We start from the raw sequence: 10000 nt of genomic DNA, 5'->3' as shown, positions 1-10000 counted from the left end.
TACGTAAATAAACTTCACCCGAATATGAAATTTGCTATAGAAAAAGAGAACAACTGTATGTCATTCCTGGACGTTCAAGTATATAGACAAGACAACTCTTTTTAACACCACGATTTTTAGCAAGAAAACTTTTACAGAACTCGGATCTCATTTTTATAGTAGTTGTTATTTTAATTTTAAGGTTAATTACATTTTTACCCTCCTTAATAGAGCACTAGTCCTCTCATCTAACTGGAATGCCTTTCACAATGAGATTCTATTTCTAGTTCATTTCTTTGAAGGTAACTGTTTCCCACCTAAGTTAGTATATAGAAAATTGAATAAATTACTAAATAGATATTTCTCTAGAAAACCTGACGCTCCAACTGTACCAAAAATGAGCTTCTATGCAACCTTTCCATATATCCATGACCTAACCTTTCAAAAAAGATTCACACAAATTATTCATGACAATTTCCCAGCCATATCAGTCAAATTAATTCCCAAAAATCCTCTTAATATAGGCTCCTTGCTTAAGATAAAAGATCAGCTGTGTCCTTATATGTCTTCTGGTGTCATCTATAAATATACTTGGCCTAAATGTATTTCAGGGATTTACGTGGGATCCACCAGTCGACTACTTAAGGTGCGCATCGATTCACATCGGGGAATCAGTTTCCGCACAGGTAGCAGAATCTCAAACCCAGAGCACTGCAATATCAGGAACCATACAAAACAGTGCAAAACCTACTTTGACAACAAAGATTTCAGTGTAATCGGTCATACTACCAAACCAAAAGACAGCCTAGTGATGTGTGGTTTTCGTCCGTCTTCCTCTGATTAGTATATATATATATATATATATATATATATATATATATATATATATATATATATATATATATATATATATAATTCAGGGTACTGAACAAGACATTCTACATGTCTTGTTCAGTACCCTGAAGACGACTTTGGAATAAAAGTTGAAAGTCTTGGTACCTCCTTCTTTCATTGTCACGTGAGGATCTCTTATATACTTCACCCACGGGATCATAGTGGAATTGCAAGATATATATATATATATATATATATATATATATATATATATTATATATATATATATATATATTTGTGTGTGTGTATGTGTGCGTGTGATTATATACAAATATTATTATAATATATATATATATATATTATATATATATATATATATATAATATATATATATAATATATATATATGTATATATATATATATATATTATATATATATATATATATATATATATATATATATATATAATCACACGCACACATACACACACACAAATATTTATATATATATATATATAATTATATATATATATATATAATATTATTATATATATATATATATATATATATATATATATATCTTGGAATTCCACTATGATCGCGTGGGTGAAGTATATAAGAGATCCTCACGTGACAATGAAAGAAGGAGGTACCAAGACTTTCAACTTTTATTCCAAAGTCATCTTCAGGGTACTGAACAATTTTAAGAGAACAACTTATACAAGAAAGCAACATAAGGCCACAAATAATAAAACAAGTCAATACCCTACTTAAGTATGCAAATAAACATTGTTCAAAACAAAAGACATACTTAGCGGAAATATGCAATTACTAAAATCACAGTACAAAACTATCTGTTTGTGAAATATCTAACAACTCGTTTAACTTTTAAATCATCAAGAATAAAACTCTGACAATTCGTCCATCTTAAAAAGACCGTCACTCATATTCATGTTACTAAAAGAACTAATGAGGCAACCTTCAACTAACAATCTGTTATGCATTGATGAACTTCTAAAAATGGCTCTAGCTGAATTCCAGTCTATAGGGTGTTCAAAATCCCTCACGTGACAAAAAATGGCACTTGAACCGTTTGCAACCCGTACATTATATTTATGCTGTGTAACTCTTACTTAGTTCCTTACCAGATTGTCCAATATAAGGCAAATTACAAACAGAGCAGTCAATTTTGTACACGCCTACTGTTGTCAGCACTGATTTATTACAAAACAATGCATTCTTGACAGATGAATTATTACTAAAAACAACATTTATATTCAGACATTTCAGGCTACGTACAATTGATAAAAATTCACAGTGGTATGGCAAAACTAAAATATTTTCAATTTCAAAATTACTTGATCTTTCGTGACAATAAAATGATTTTTTGGCACTTTGGAGGCAACTGTCAATAAAATACCTAGGGTAACATACTTCTCTCGCAATTTCATAGATGTTCTTAATTTCCTCTTCTAAGAATTCAGGATCACAAATTCTATATGCTCGTAAAAACATCCCTGAGAAGACTGTTCGTTTTATCTTGGGGTGATGGCTGGAAAAATTATGAATGAAAGCATTCACTGCTGTTGGTTTACGGTAAAATTTGAATTTAAAACTAATGTCGGTTCTCATAACGATTGTGTCAAGAAATGGTAGGGTTTTATCCTGTTCTATTTCCAATTTGAATTTTATGTATGGAAACAGGCCATTCAAAAGTTCTAAAAACTCCAAGGGGTCACGATCCCGTGGCCACAGGCATATTATGTTGTCAACGTATTGCACCATGTCAAAGTAAACGTAATGATATTTGGTAGGTATCTGTTTTCGTAAAATTCCATATAGATATTTGAGAGAGTTGTTTAATGCCATTTAGAAAGAGTTGCGATAACACATGGGATGAATCAAACAATATAAACGATGATTAAATTGAGGGTATGGTAAAAAAAATTATGGTATATTAGCACTACAGACTACAGAGGAGGCCAAGAACTTCGCGGGACTTCGACTCCCATCAAGAATCTTGGACTTTGAAAGTCACGATTTTAAAAGCATGAAGCATGGAACGTTTTTCAGGCATTACTGCCTGTTGTTTCACGCTATAAAAAGGTATTATGTACAGAACCAAAATAAGAATTGCCTTATGCTTAAAATAAATGTGGAGGATACGGTTTTGATGACAAATTTATGCGGCCCGTAGGGGGATAGTGCCGTCAGTTCACCTCATTCGGTGCAATGTAGGCATTACTTAAGGTTCTCGTCCCTTCGGCGCCTAGCTGTATCTATTTTTAGTCATTTTACTGTTACCTCCATTCATATTCTCTTTCTTCCATCTTATTCTCCACCCTCTCCTAACAATTGCTTCATAGTGCAACTGCTTTGAGGTTTTCCTCCTGTAACATCTTTCAAACCTTTTAATGTCAATTTCCTTTTCAGCGCTGAATGGACTTAGTTGCCCCAGTGCCTGGCATAATGCCAAAAATCTATATGTAAAAAAAATGTATGCACTTAATTTAAGGCATAAATTTGGCCATTGAGTATACTCATATACTATCGTTATACTGTTGAATATTTGCATAAAATTTTCTGTTGAAAGAGTTGAAAACAAGTGTCATCCATATTTACTTCAAAGCATATCGCAGTTCTAATAAATTTATCATCAGTTCTAGTTCAGCTTAGTAAAAAGTCTACTGTAACTGTAAATAGGTTGTATTCTGTACTCCTATAATTGCTAAAATATTCAATACTGAATTATATTATCACTTTTTATTTGTTTGTACACAATATATGAAAAGTGAAAATCAAAAGCAAAAAATTTTCAATTAAAACTATTTATAAATTTTCACACAATGAATGACAAGCACCAATCAGGTAAGGACATCTGGAAGGTTTTATGAAAACGGAATCCACCTCAAAAAGGCGATTTTTTCTACTACAGTTTATCAAGTACACCTTGAAAAACAACTGTATTCAGATTAGCTACTGACAGGATGAGTTTGTCACGTAACTATATTTGGATACATTAGGCTAACTTAGATCACCAAAACAACAATACCGTAGGTTTCCTTAGGTTTCCTTAAGGGCACCTTAGCTCTTGAAATAATTTAGTGGATGAAGCTGATACTGTGTCCTTGTAAATAGAGGGACTATATCAGTCTGATTCCTGTTCATGGCCTAGTAATGACCAGTATATTGCTTTTATACAATGCCCAGTAATGTGCATTATTACGAAATAGCAAATGTCCATAGAAATCTGTAGTGAAAGCCTACTCCCTCTCTCTATTTTCCCCTACAAACAGGTCAGATACCATCATTTTTACCATCTTGCATATTGTTCGATTCATCCCATGAGATATCAAAAATATTATTTATCAAGAGGAAGAAGCCAACAACGCATAATATATTTCACGGTGTATCTCATTTGAAGAATATATTGTTGTTAAATTAGTGTTGCATTATGTTTAGATATATCTGACAAAAATGTACATGTCATACAAGCTGTAAACTGTGAAACTGAGAAGAAAGTATTTCTTCGGCATCGTGACTGGCAGCAGTAATGGATATAGGACTGAGGAGGGAGCTAAAAGGCATGGCTTGTGACGTCATGGATCAGCACCAGGCGCTTTGATTGGTCTTAATTTTCCCCATCCCTAAACTCTTCCAAATTTGGAAATATGCGTCCGGGAGGTATGCTAGCTCTAGATGGTTGACAGAGACCCATGTCATCCTGCCATCCAATATCATCTAGTAGGCTTTGTGTCATCTCTTTAGGCTGGGAGAGGGGGCTCTGTGTGCATCTACCCATATGAACACATATTTTGCTCTCTGCAGTTCACTGGGGATGCGCACTTTTGTTTTCTGGTCATGTGGTAGGTCGTCTTGGCTGGCATTAACCGTTCTAATGAAAGACATCTGCCAGCAATGTTATTGCTTGACCATATAGGGCTTCTGCTGAAAATTGATTGAATGCTGCGTGTGGTGTTATTCTTAGGCCAAGTAAGACCTAAGGTAACTCCTTTCATCAACTCACACCTTGACATCTGGCAGTGAGTGATACTTCCAACAATTGGTGTAGCATTTCGATGATGGACGTGAAGTTACCACCCTTGTCGCTCATGTTGACTTGCTGGTCTATGTCTGCTGAACCATCTAATTTGAGCTTTCACGTAACTCTCCACCATCTGTTGCAGTATTGGTACTGCTTCGGGCCACCTAGTATTCCTGTTGATGATGCTGAACAGGTATCTGTACCCCTCAGAGTGGGGTAGGGGTCTAACTATGTCAACGTGGATGTGGGCGAGATGGCAGTGATTCTGTTGAACTCTCCTATTCCACATTCTACATGTCTTGGGATTTTTTATGTTTTACACAGCATTCATTCTCTTGTCCAGATTTTTATGTAATGCTCTGCTAAAATTCGAGTGGTTAACTGGCCTGATCAGTGAGACAGGTTTTGGGTGAGGGCGAAGGCTTTTCTTCTGAGACCTGGCAGGAAGGGGCAAGGGCATTCAGTAATTGTTTCGCAGGCAATAGTCATCTCTCTATTATTGATTGACCGGTCACTCCACATAAGTGCGCGGCTGTCACGCCACAGTCATTGTAGGTCTACATCATCTCTTTGTGCCTCTGCTATTTCAAGATAGGCTATCTCGAGCTGGATAGCATTCACACAGTTTCACAATAATGCATCTGCCACGGTGTTTGCTGAACCCTTTAAGTATTTGATGGTGCAGAAGTGTTCAGCTCGTGATGCTGTTGTCTTGCTGACCATGCACCTGATATCTTTGTGAAGGTGTGCACCAAGGGTTGATGGTCTGTTTGTATGATGAACTGTCGTCACTGGAGCAATGGTCAGTAGTAATGGATGTCTTTGTGGACTGCTAGCAGCTCCCTGTCAAATGTAGAGTGCTTTTGCTCTGCTGCCATTAACTTCTTGCTGAAGAATACAAGTGGACAACGGCCATCATTTGAGTGCTGCTGAAGTACTGCATCCATTGCTGTTACTCGCATCTGTCATCAAATTGAGGGATATATGGGGTAGAGGAAATATTAATGTGTTTGCTGAGGTTATTGCTTGTTTTGCTGTAAGAAATGCTTTATCTTGATATTCTGACTAACTTAAATGATTTTATCTACTTTTCTTGTAGGCATTTGTAGATCGGACTCATAATCTTAGCAATATTTCGGATAAATTTGTGACAATAGTTAATTCTTGTAATGTTTTAATTGTTGTTGGTTTTGGGAAGTTGGTGATTGCTTATACTTTCTCTGGTAGCGGTTTAATGTCATCTGGGCTTAATTGATGTCCCATGAATTCCACTGTTTTCTTTGCCCATTTGCATTTGTCTTCCCTTACGTTGAGTCCATTTCCTTTAGGTATTTGTAGTACTCTTTTGATGTCCTTCAGATGCTGCTTAAGGCTGGGGTTAAATATGAGGATGTCATCGACTTAGACCACGCAGAAAGGAAGATTGCCTATTAGTTCATCCATAAGCCTTTGGAAGGTTGCCCTTGCATTGTGAAGGCCGAAACAGCTGTAATTGAACGTGTAGGTGCCAAAAGGAGTGATGACTGTGGTCTTCTCAATATCTTCCTTTGCTAATGGAACTTAGAAGTATCCTTTCAGCAGGTCTATTTTGGTGAAGGTGTTTGCTTCGTCCATCTGGTTGGTTATGTCTGCTGTGTTCAGCAACAGGTATCCGTCTGGCTTCATTTAAACATTTTGTTACTGGTAGTCTCTGCACGGGCACCATGCTCCATCAGGCTTTGGTAACATGTGAAGGGGGGATGACAATAGGCTGGGGGAATTTTGGAATATTCCTGCATTCCCTATTTCCTTGAACACTTTTCCAGCGTGTGTGAGTTCTAGGGCTAAATATCTGAGGCATGAGTGGATCTATGTGGTGCTAGATGTTGTGTTTTGCCGGTTTGGTTAAGTCAAGTTGCAGGTTGTCTTTGAAGACCTCTTGGTAGTCTTGTAGAAGTCGTCGTATTTCTGGTGGTGGGGCTGTTGCCAGTTTGCCGTCTCTGCTGTTGTGGTGACAGTGTGGTCACAGCTTGTCTGCGCATATCTTGATAAGATAATGCCAGAGATTAGTTGTTTTGATGCTACAACCAATACCAGTTTGTGTGCTTTTAGGAAGCCTGCTCATAAAAGTGCTATCATTACATCTCTCATGATGATGGTCAAACTGTAGCCTGTTGAATGACACATTGATATCCCACTGAGTGTACATCTTGAGTATGGCTACACTGGCAGTGGATACATAGGGGATGGTGGACAGTGCGAGGTTGAGTTATTCATGTGGGCTGGCTGGTACAAGTGACTTGCATACCCCAATGTCAACAAGGAATTTTGTGTTTGATCTTTTGTCCTTGATGAAGAAACACATCGAGCCCTTGCATTCATACCTGGAAGAAAGACAGTGGTGAGCAGGCACAGTTTTTTTTATGAGGTAATTGGTCTGTTCATTGCTGAAATTTAGTTGGTTGGGTTGCAGGTGGGCATTCTTTCCAAATCTCCAGTGACAGTAGCACATTGCCCCTGGTTGTTCATCTTTCTTCTGTATGGTATTCCCTTGATGAATTGCTTGGGGAAATTTTGTTTGTGGATGAAGGTGGCTGGTCCCTCTGGTTCGCTGTCAGATTCTGTCAGTTGACTGCTGGGACTGTCATGCTGCTGCTGCTGTTGGTAGCATTGTGGGATCCAGTGGCCCATGTACACTGCGTCAACCAATTTTAGGAATTCTTCGATTGTCATGGTGGTGGAACTGGGCATTGGTGTCACTGTTTTGTATGAGCTGCCTTAACTGCTTGTAGACATGTGATGGCCACTCATCTTCTATGGCCGTCCCCACATTATTGAGGAATTTGTTGGCTCGTAGAACAAGTGGCATGCTGGTGGATGACTTCAGCTGGTCCTTCAGCAATTCGTAGATGATGGTTGTTTGAAGTTCTGAGAGTCACCCTGCAACTTGCTTGAAAACATTGTCTGGAAGGAATTCGAGGACAGTGTTTGCTTTGCTTACTGAGGAAGTAATTTTCTTCAATAGGAAGATTGTCTCCACCTGAAGAACCAAGCTTTTGGGTTGTGGGGTATGAATGAAGGTAGACGTACGGAGGTGGCAGCAGTAGTGTCGCAGGAGAGACTGGCATTGTTGGCTTTGTCTGGGCTAGTCATCTACATGGTCACCGATGTAGCAAAGGCGTGAGTAAAAGGCAGTGATTACAAACTTCCCATTTTATTCAGACAAGAAACAGACAGGTTAATAGCTCTTGTGCATGGAATTGTAATGTTTGACAATTAGGCATACCAAAACAGAGGTCACAACACAGTCATTTGTGCTTGTTGACAAATGGAAAGATACATATTAATCGATGTACAAGACATGACTGAAGCTATGGTATATATGACTGAAATACTGATATTGTTATGCATATGGTAATAATGATACGTTTAACATAATAATTATATGAATGAAAATATATGTTCAAAAAATGTGTGACATATGCTGTCTTTCTTGCACATGAGTATGTAGCTTGCAGAGATGTTTGTTGTGAGCAGATTCACTGGCCAGTTGAGGTGAGTGTGTGTGGGTCTGTATGGGACTCTACAGCACTCCACGCCCCCATTGGAGAGGCCTACGGTTGTATGTCGGTGTCTGGGAAGTATGCTGGCTTTCGTAGGTCGATGGAGACCCATGTCATCCTGCTGTGCACTATTGTCTGGTAGGCTTTATGTTGTCTCCGTATGTTTCCAAGTAGGCTGGGGGGAGGGGGCTCTGTGTCTGCCTATATAAACACATATTTTGTGTTCTGCAGTTCGCTGGGAATGTACACTTTTCTGGTCATGTGTTGGATGGGGATATTGGGTTCATTTCATTTTGAAAGACATTTGCCAGCAATGTTAGTGCTTGGCTGTCTAAGGCTTCTATTGTTGATGTATTGAATGTCTGCAAGGGCGTTCCATAACGCAAACATGAAGTTGACACCCTTGTCACTCGTTATGATCTGCAGGACTCTATGAGAGCTATCACTCAACTCTCTGCCTTCTGTTGCCTTATCGGTATTGCTTCAGGCCACCTGGTATTTCTGTGGATGATTGTGAACAGGTAGCTGTACCCCTTGTAGGGGGTTAGGAGTCATACTATGTCAACATGGATGAGAGTGAGTCTGTGTGTGTTGTCTTGAACTCTCCTATTCTGCTTCCTATATGTCTTGTGATTTTTTTGTCTGACATGGCATGCATTCTTTCATCCACTTTTTTATGTCCTTTTTCATTCACCACCAGATCTACCGCTCTGCTAAATTTGGTAGTTGACTGGCATGACGGGTGGGATAGGTTGTAGGCGGGGATGAAGGATTTTCTTCTGAGGCCTTTTGGCAGGTAGGGGCAACAGCGTCCAATACTTGTTCATACGTGATGGACATCTCTCCATTGTTGATTGACAGGTCGCTCCGTGTAAGGGGGTTTACCCACCACAGTCGTTGTAGGTCCATGTCATAGGCTATCATGAGCTGGATGATGTTCACACAGTATCATGATATTGCATCTGCAATGGTGTTTGTTGAATTCTTCAAGTATTGATGGTGGGTGTAGTAGCGTTCAGCTAGAGCTGTTAGTTGACGCTGTTATCTAGCAGACCATGCATCTGCTATCTTGTGAAGGCATGCACCAAACTGTCGTTCCCTTGAGCATGTGGAGGAAGTGACAGATGGCTTTGTAGGAGCTCCCTGTCAAAGGTAGAGTGCTTCTGTTCTGCTGTTGTTAAATTTTTGCTGAAGAACACCAGTGGACTACGACCATCATCTGTGTCCTGCTCAAGTATGTCATCCATTGCTGTGTTACTCATGTTCATCATCAAAGTGAGAGACATACAATAAAGAATATTATTGCTTGTTTTGCTCAAAGAAATGCATTATCTTGATCTTCTGACCGCCTTAATTTTTTTCTATTTTTTTTGTAGGCATTTTAGGAATATTAGAGAATTTTGAGTTTGACCTTTTGTCTTTGACGAAGAAACACGTGGAATACCTTCTGTTCCTACCTGGAAGAAAGACAGCAGTGAGCAGGCAGTTTCTTTTATAAGGCAACCTGTCTGTTCACTGTTGAAGTATAGTTGGTTGGGTCGCAGGCACGACCCTCTTGCATGTTCATTTTTTTAAAAATAAGCAGCCTTTGTCACATTTGC

The sequence above is a fragment of the Macrobrachium nipponense genome, chromosome 3, assembly GCF_015104395.2.
Source record: "Macrobrachium nipponense isolate FS-2020 chromosome 3, ASM1510439v2, whole genome shotgun sequence".
NCBI lineage: Eukaryota > Metazoa > Arthropoda > Malacostraca > Decapoda > Palaemonidae > Macrobrachium > Macrobrachium nipponense.
The sequence above is the reverse complement of the archived record's forward strand: the minus strand, read 5'-3'. Positions refer to the sequence as shown.